The sequence below is a fragment of the Cheilinus undulatus genome, linkage group 4 (genome assembly GCF_018320785.1).
Source record: "Cheilinus undulatus linkage group 4, ASM1832078v1, whole genome shotgun sequence".
Lineage (NCBI taxonomy): Eukaryota > Metazoa > Chordata > Actinopteri > Labriformes > Labridae > Cheilinus > Cheilinus undulatus.
Genome location: NC_054868.1, coordinates 22,568,518 through 22,576,453, shown reverse-complemented (window position 1 = coordinate 22,576,453; position 7,936 = coordinate 22,568,518).

The following is a 7,936-nucleotide window of genomic DNA, read 5'->3' as shown; positions in this document are numbered from 1 at the left end:
ACATACTAATGCTCACACATCCTTGTATTAAGGGCGAGTAGAAGGTTGCCTTCCATTTGCATGTGTTTTATGCTAAGCTGAAAATTGCATTTGTTGATGTTCAGGGATTAGCTTGTTCAGGATTTACTGGAAAGCAGTGGGTTTTTCTAAACAAGCCGGAGAGGATTTGGGCTGTGCAGGGACTCTGATTCCTTGTGTGTTTGTGTATGCATTTCTAACTGCATGCGCAGTGATGTTCATATGTTTACCTTGCTCATTTTGCCCCCTCTCAGTTTGTCTTCCTGTCTGCATGAGTGAACTGATGTAGGAATCTATATGTGCAGGTTTGTGATGTTTGTACCTGTGTCAGAGAGTGAGGAATTAAAGTGTATACTGTGAGCCTGTGTGTGTGTGTCTGTCAGAGTATCTTTTTAAATGTGTTGGCAAATGGCACAAACAAACAGCAGGAGAGAATTTGGCCTCGTCACGCACCAATTTCCCCAGTGTCAGCACACTTTGCACTGCCATAATCCTCTGTTAACATTCCTGTTCCCAACACAGTCAACAGGGGCTGAAAGCTATTGGCTTAAACCAAGAACGAGTGACTGCAATGCTGCATTGGTCACTGTATAGTGCTTGTAGTCATTCTATAGGAGAGGAGGACAGTGGCTAGAGTCAGGAACAAGGATGAAAGAGTTTAGGAGAGATGTGGGAAAGAAGCCGCAGGCCGGACTTCAACCCAGACCTCTAACATACAAGGCCATCTTTGCACCAACATCTAAATATCTTAGTGCCTTGTCATTGATTTTTATTTATTTTTTCCTAGTTGCCTATTTTTTAACAATATATTTTATTTTTATTTATTTATTTGCGAATATAAAATGTAAAACAAAAAGATACATGTACATATCTCTCTTGATAGAGAGGAAGTTTAGAAATTTGTGCAGGTGAGGTCGGAAACCTGGAAGGCTACTTCACTGTAGCCTGATGATTACTTAATTGTGATAAATGTTCATACATTATAAAAATTTAAACTATGTAACTATGTTGTGTCCAAAACTGCAGACTACCAGCATCATACTACAACTAAATTCTTAAATATACATCACATACCAGGGGTGTAACGGTATTTGTGTTCATCCTGAACTGTCACATTTCAGGGGTCACAATGGGTGCACATAGTTACACAACAAATCCACCTTAACCTAGAAAAAAGCAGTCATACATTACAGTATTACTCACCAATCTCGGTAGCAGTAATGAGTAATAATCAGTAAGAATCAACAAAGAAGAGGAAGAAGCATGTACAACACACAAAGAAAGAAAGCTAGCATACATAGCAATAGCAGTGGAGCTACAACACCTCCTAGCTTCTTTCCCTTTCTCAAACTTCTCTGTGCCATTTTTAAAACTCCTCTGGATGTAAAAGCAGAGAATACATATATGAGGCTATATGGTTGTTGCTATTTAATCTTCTGATTTCCAGAAAATGTAAACATTTCTCTGATTGGATTGGGAGCAGTCACCCAGTCTGCACACACTAGAAATGTTCTCTGATCCTACTGCAAAGCACGGGGTGAGAGTCCCAAACTACCAACCAAACATTATATTTCAGAGACAGCTGATGCTTTTAAAACCATTAAAATTGTTCTGAAATAAATACAGACTATAGACATTTTTATTTCAGAATGATTTTTTTATTCTTTAATGTTTTTTCTCCATAATTATCGATTAATTTAACACACAGCTGCTCACCTGCTTCCTCAGGGGGTACTTGGGCTTGTTCAGGTGGGGCGGGGGGGGGGACTGACAGACGGCTGCCGCTGCTCTTGATGTGTCTGTTCGGAACATGCGTCATTTTTTAACTGATTAAATATGAACAGAGCAGCTTGTTAAACATTTGCCTGCATTGATTATTTAACTAAAGCAACAGCGAAATGTATAAATCCAGAGTTTTCTTCAGAAATATGAGCTAATATGGGGAGAAAAGTGAGCTAGCTTATAAAGTATGACCAAAGTTAGGAATAAACAACAGGCTAAAGTTCCAGGTCTTTCCATCACATGAACCACTAACAGACCCACCTTGCCTATGAAAGATCTGGGTGATATACTGTCGACCCTTCGCTTCTTTCTCCTCTCTGAGCTTTTTTCTTGTCTTTTTTAACTCCCTGACTTTTGAGGTATCCTGCTGTCTCCGCCTCCATTCGCTGTCTGTGTAAAGTTAGCGCTCTGCAGGCTCCCTGACGGAGCAGGTGGGCTGAACCATTTTACGTAAATGGGGGGGGGGGTTGAGAAATTACCAATACATTGTAAATAAATATGTGTGATTGTAGGTTTATTACTGTCATATTATTTTGTCAGTTTTATAATTGTATTAGGGGCCTCTCTGGGCCCCTGTCAATCATGGGCCCCTAGAATCCGTCTCCTTATTCTTCTCTTTTCGGTGCCCCTGCTGACCAGTCAGCATCATTTGAGGAGAATGAGGCAGTAGCTATGGGTGGGGTTTGGTACTGAAAGCTGATAGCAATGGCTGCTGCCAGTGTGGCGTTTAGCTCCAATGTAGCTATAATATAGTGGCAGTTTAATCACAACTGGATCACATTTCTTTATTAAAAAAAAAAGAGTAAAGAGGTACCAGTTTAGCTCAGTTGGTAGAACAGCCATCCATTTACAGAGGCTATAGTCCTTGACCCACTGGTCCTGGGATCAATTCCTGTCTTGGCTCTGTATGGTGCATGTCTTCCCCCACTCCTGTCTCTTTTCAGCTGTACTATTGGAGTAAAGGCAAAAATAATCTTTAAAAAAGAGCAAAGAGCCAATCTTAAAGCTGCCTCTTCAAATAGGAGAAGCTAGGTCATACAGTGTGGCAGATGGGTATAGTTTCTGCAGAAGCCTGCAGACCAAAACAGCTGTTCAGATACGATGTGGCAGAAGAGCATGTAGCCGGTAGCTGAAGCTCACATTGCAAAATAGAGCCACAGAGGCTTTCTGGGTGAAAAATGTTAAGATATTTTTGTTACTAATATTCAAACCAGTTTTATAATGAAAAATGAGAAATAATTGTTTCAACACCTAGGTTTTTCTGTCTTTCTTTCTTATATTCCACTCTAAAATCTTCTCTTGCTCACCCTGTCACGATTTTAAATCTGAGATAAAATTGTGCAAACCCTTCTGTCTGTTAAAGGATTTGACACAAAACCAAAGCATTTTCTTTGCCAGTGAATGGCTGCGTCCAGATTCTAGTGGATCGATCTTATTGGGCTCTTGGTATCTTTATTTTCTTTGTCCTATGGATATTCCTTTCCAAGGACACTGAAATGTGTAGTATGAGGCATATTGATGTCAGACTGCCTGTGGGGAAAATGAACATATGGTAGAGTCCATTGGTTTTTGATTAAAAGCTATTTTTCTGCAGCCTTCTTTTCTAATTTGAGAGCACACCATGTCTACTATCCCAGACTCACTTTGTTTCTCCTGCTTTGTTTCTGGGATTTGCCTGTTTGCAGACTCCTTCGTGAGTTCTTTTATTATCAAACTCATCAATTCATCTTCACGTCACAAGTCTGGTCTGATGAAAGGATTTGATTGACAGAGCAGCTTCACATTTGATGACTGCTACTTTAAAGGTAAAACAGCTGCTCTAAGCTGCAAAAAGACAACCATTAAAAAACATTTATAGCAGAACAGTTTAAAATGTAAATGCATGGGAATAGGCAAGTTCAAGCAAACCTTTGGTAATATGCCACCTTGTAAAATAGTACAGGCCCTTTCGTGCAGGACACATCTAGAATCTATATCTATATCTATATCTATATCTGTCGAATGTCCATGCAGAAAAAAATCACATTTTGCTTAGTTTACAAGAAGCAAATAAATGTAACATTATAATGCAGGAATAAAAAAACAGCACTTGTTTCATAGGCTACAGTGTCACCAACCTCCAGCTCTGTGGATGCCATCTCTGCATCAGGGGACCTGGCTATGATTTGCAAAGAAACACATACACACACAGACAGTGAGCGTTAAATAATGCACAATGTTATCAGGTTCATGCTGGTTGTTTGGCTCACTTGTATGCATGATTTATTCACACTTCTTGCTCTCTTGTGATGGAGTTATGTAAGGTGAGAGACGGACTCACTTTTTTGGCAAAGAAGTGAAATAAGGAGGAGGCAGACCCGGAATAAAACAAGTTAAGGAGTGGAGACAAGGTCAGGACAAAGACTTATAGGAATGGGAACAGCGTAGGAGAGAAATGGAGCCCTTCTCTTACAAAGCAGTGCTCTGGACAACATTAAGCAATAGCTCAGTAAAAATAGACATTGGGCTTAATTTAGATCAAAGTCTTTCTTCATTTATTGATTATATTTGCATGCGTATGCTATAACTTTAGCCTTCAAGTGCAATCAAATTCAAAATAGACAGGCATAAATGCTTCAGCGTAAAGATGCTAGTTTTACTGACAATGGGGTTACAAAGGCTGCTTTCCAAACCGCAGGGATTTTATTATCACTTAAAGTGAGATAAAAATATGACACAATGGTTCAGCAATAAAATCTGAGTTTTAAAAACAAAACTTGTCTGGGCTAGCTGGTTTAAGGGGGTTCAGACTTTTCAGAGCTGCTAAAACTTCTGAAGTTTTAAAAGGAGCAAAGTTAAAGGAAGGGATACCACATCTGGTCTCATCATTGATTGGAGACACCAAGGGCTATTTCTCTTGATTAAATAAAAATCCTGAGGATATAAAACGTTTGTTAAAAGAATTCAATATCTTTTTTATTTGTCACCCTATGATCATCAGTAATAATACTAGCTGGGACATTAACAGATTTACATTTATTACCTCCCCCAAAGAGGTTATGTGATCGGCAGGGTTTGTTAGTTAGTTTGTTAGCAACATAACTCAAAAAGTCATGGACGAATTTTCATTTCATTTCCTGAAATTTTCAGGAAATGCCAGAAATGGCATAAGAAGAACTGGTTAGATTTTGGGAGTGATCTGGATCACCGTCTGGATACAGGAATTTTTTTGAAGGATTCTGTACTATTGGGAGATAGGACTGATGGTGGAGGTCTGTGCTCTCTGAGTGCTTTTCTAGTTAGAGAGTGTTTTGATTGTGCTCCAGAACTTCTTTGGATTTTTAAGACTATCTGTTGTTGAAGACAAGTAAAACTCAGCTTTGACTTTGCAAACTGCAGATGTAAATGCATTTCTTAGCTGTCTAAAAGAGAGCCCATCAGAGTCTTTTCCTGACTCCTGTGCTCCGTCCCAGAGTCACGCTCATGAAGCAGATCTGATAGTTCACTAGAAAACCAAGGATTATTACGCCCTTTAATTGTAAGTTTATAAGTGGGTGCATGTTTATTAACAATCTCAATAAAAGCATCATGAAAATAATTCTAGGCAAGCTCAACGTCATCAAAAAGGGCAACTCTGTCTGAGCTAAAGCTACAAAGATCATGCAAGAAAGCCTGTTCAACAAATTTTTTCATGTTACATTTTTCAATAAAACGATGGAAACTCTTCGGTATCCTCTTGTCCTGAACAACACCGATCACACAGTGATCACTGACATCATTTGGAAAACCACAAGAAGACATATTTACACAACTTAATTGTCAGAACTAAATCAATCAGTGTTGATTTTTGTGGCCATTTTAAGTTTGGCCTTGTTGGTGACTGAATTAACTGTGTCAGGTTTAAAACATCACACTGGGCTTTAAATGCTTTAGAAGCTGGAGAAATCCAGTCCCAGTTTTAGTCCCCAACCAACACAAGTTCATTGAATTTTAGATTAGACAGAAACGTAACAAGAGTGTTCATAGAACAACTCAGAGGAGATGGGGGGCCTGTAACATCCCACCAGCATAATATGGTGTTCTTTGGACACCTCTACATCAAGGGCCAACAGCTCCAGGTCTTTCCGGCAGTTAGGCTTTAGCCTGACACCAGGCTAAAGGAGAGTCACAATAATATCCACAGCAAGAAATAATCACAGAGAGGAATCCCCAGGATGCTGACAGGTGTTATCAGCACAGTGAAGTCATATCCAGTTACTGAGACACAAGTACCGGTGGAGCCGAACACTCGCCGGGACTTCTTCCCACTGTTTGGTTTGCATAGCCGGCAAAACTGGCAACCCATTGGTAAAACAACCGTAAAGGCGTGAGTGCCATAGTTTCAGGTAAAATTCATGAAGACGCTTTGATTCAAACAGCAACAGCAATAAATAGAAAATAGAATCTTGGGGACAGTTACCTTAGACTAAAGTTGACTGTCACTGGATCAAGCATAAAGGAAGGCATAAAACAGCATAAAAAGTTACACAGAGTTGGAACAAACTTCCAAAATGAAGAAAAAATATCGGCATATCGGATATCGGCAAAAATCCAATATGGTGCATCCCTAGTTGTATGCAGTAATGTAATCCTGATGACGTGATGTCAGATGTCAGACAGGAAAGAACAACTGTTGGAATCAATGGGAACAGAGGAAGTTAGTACATTAAAGCTCTAAATGGGCCTGCACGCCGCAGTTAGCATCAGAAAATGTCTACATACACTTATCTGAGCTAAGAGGCAAGCTGTGCCACTTTAACAGCTTTTCTCCCTTGTTTTGTTATAAAAATAGAAACTGTGTTAAATTATTACCAAATAAACTTTGAGGTATAAGTGAGTAATGTATGTTGCTCACAAACAAGCCTGTTGTCCATGAGCTACCATTTGAGTGCCAGTTTTCTTTCCTGTTGTTTTTCATTATGCCATACAAAAAGCCAAATTGAGCAAAGCTGTTCCAGGTCTCTAAAAAAGAGGACAGATTTCCTGTCAAACTAAGTGAGGCTGGACAGACCTAGCTGGAAGGACTGCTGCCGGACAGATCTTGGCTACGGAAAAACAAGGAAGATCAGGGTTTGACATCCTCAACCATGACCAACAGTAGTGAACCCAGCTAGAACCCTTGGTGGAAACAGACTATACATCGTCTTGTCCAGGCTTTAAAAACATTTAACTAATGTTAAAAGTAATTCTTAAAGAGCTTTTTGCCTGAATGTATCACTCATCATTCTGTCCCTGACCTGAGTCTGCAATCTTGTTTTTAGTTGTTTAAAATATGCTAGCTAGATGACAAGCTAGATAGAGTCAGCTGACCCTTCTCATCCCAGCTTACCTGAGCACGTAAGCATTAGACATACAGTCTTGCCAACGATAAAGATGCATCGAAGGCCTCAGTCAGCACATCTGGCCATCAGTCAACGCCCAGGCCTCACAAGAATAGTGAGACTGGAAAGACCAAGGAACCAAAGACTGACTTTTGTCTGCATGCTCAGCGAACCCACAACCCCATGCTAGAGTCAAAGTCTGTGGTTAATCTCAGCCTCGCTGTCAACAGGTCTATGAATTACAGTGCCAAGGTAGGTGGACTGCTCTACAACTTTCACGCTCTCACCAATCACAGACGCAGATTTGATGGCAGATTAAAGGCATCCCAAATGCAAGGATCTTTGTTTTGTCACTCAGCAAGCTAAGACCCCCCACAAGGACATGATGATGTTTACTGCATCATCAGCAAAGTCCAGATCTGGCCATCGCTGAATGACACTTCAAAGTTCATTGCACCTGTTACCTGCCAAATTATCCAGTCTGTGCAGGTACGGGGCGCATCTTACAGGCTACGACATACCCCTGCCTCACCCCAGAATCAACTGGGAAGAAGTCCGATGTGGAGCCACCACACAGCTGGATGGGTTACCAAGATATTCATTTCACCCCCCTCAGCTTTGCCTGCTATGAGTCTAATCAAAAGTTATTTGGAGGTAGTGATGGGTAAACCAGTATCAGTATCATCACTTGTAAAATTTCAGCAAGGACATGGATTTTTACAGTACCATCATCACCGGTTTAAATGAGGTCTGAGAAGAGAATGTAGTCAGGTCAGTAGCAGCTTAACACGCCTCAG